Below are 1,306 nucleotides of genomic sequence, written 5' to 3' on the forward strand. Positions count from 1 at the left end.
GAAATTATAATAGTCTTGTTCGGATGCCTTGCGTTGGGCTACGGGGGGGCGCGTCAGGTCGTCGGCACGTTTACACTTTAAATTGTTTAAAAAAGTGTTTAAGATACAACAAAGTATTTAAAAGTACAATAGAGTTTTCAAAAATAAAATTATAAAAGTGTTTTAAAAAGTATTTAAAATACAATAACGTATTTAAAACTACAATAGAATGTATAGAAAAAAAATTACAAAAGTCATGTGCGGATACCCTCGCGCCAGGCCACGGGGGCGTGTCAGCCGGCCAGCACGCAAGAACAAGAGCCTGACACGTTTACACTTCATAAAAGGTTCATAAAAGTCTTGTGTGGATATTGTAACAATACATATACGCTTATTTTTTTTAATATTTTCTTATTTATTTAATTTTATTTCTGTTTCTGAAAGTCATGTTTTTAAAATTTTTACAAAAGTGTTTAAAAATACAATGAAGTGTTTAAAAAAACAGTGTTTAAAACTACAATAAAGGTTCATTTAAATCTTGTGTTGATACTGTAACAAAATAGACACGTTTACACTTCAAAAAAGGTTATTAAATGTCTCGTGTGGATATTGTAACAATATATTTACTCATATTTATTTTCTTATTTATCGAAATGAATTAGAATGTTTTTGAAAGTCAGTTTGACATAAACAATTTACAAACGTGTTTAAAAATACAAAAACGCGTTTAAAAGTACAATTGTTTGGTTCCTTTCGGCTTTCTCCTCGAAGGGGTGAGCTGGATGAAGTGGCTGGGGAGAGGAAAGTCTGGGAGTCCCTCCTAAAGCTGCTGCCCCGCGACCCGACCTTGGATAAGCGGAAGAAAATGGATGGATGGATGCATGGATGGATGAAAGACCAATTACTTTGTGCTCGTTTTCTCTAAGCTAACGGCTAATTTTATTGCATGAAGGTATGCGCCGGTATGCAACAGCGGGGAGATTATGCTTCTCTTTGGGTAATCTTTATTTTACAAAACAGTAGTTTTTAAATAACATGTGTATGCATATATACGTCTAAATATTGTTATCCAATATATCTACTACAATTTCACATTAGATTACTGGTTTGAAATGTACTCTTATTATTATTTTAATAAACATTTATTTTAAAAATTGTCTGGTTTTTGAGTGTTCTATTCCTTTTTTTTATGTTTGCGCATAAAACCATTTGGTTCACTGCTTTATTTGACAATATGTATATGTGTTTTACGTTGTGTTATATGTGTTGGTGTCCCCCAAAATAGCAAATGTTGGCATAACCTTTTTTTTCCTTTCAACCTTTTATT

The sequence above is a fragment of the Syngnathus leptorhynchus genome, chromosome 4, assembly GCF_054491065.1.
Source record: "Syngnathus leptorhynchus isolate UIUO chromosome 4, UIUO_Slep, whole genome shotgun sequence".
In the NCBI taxonomy this organism is placed as follows: Eukaryota; Metazoa; Chordata; class Actinopteri; order Syngnathiformes; family Syngnathidae; genus Syngnathus; species Syngnathus leptorhynchus.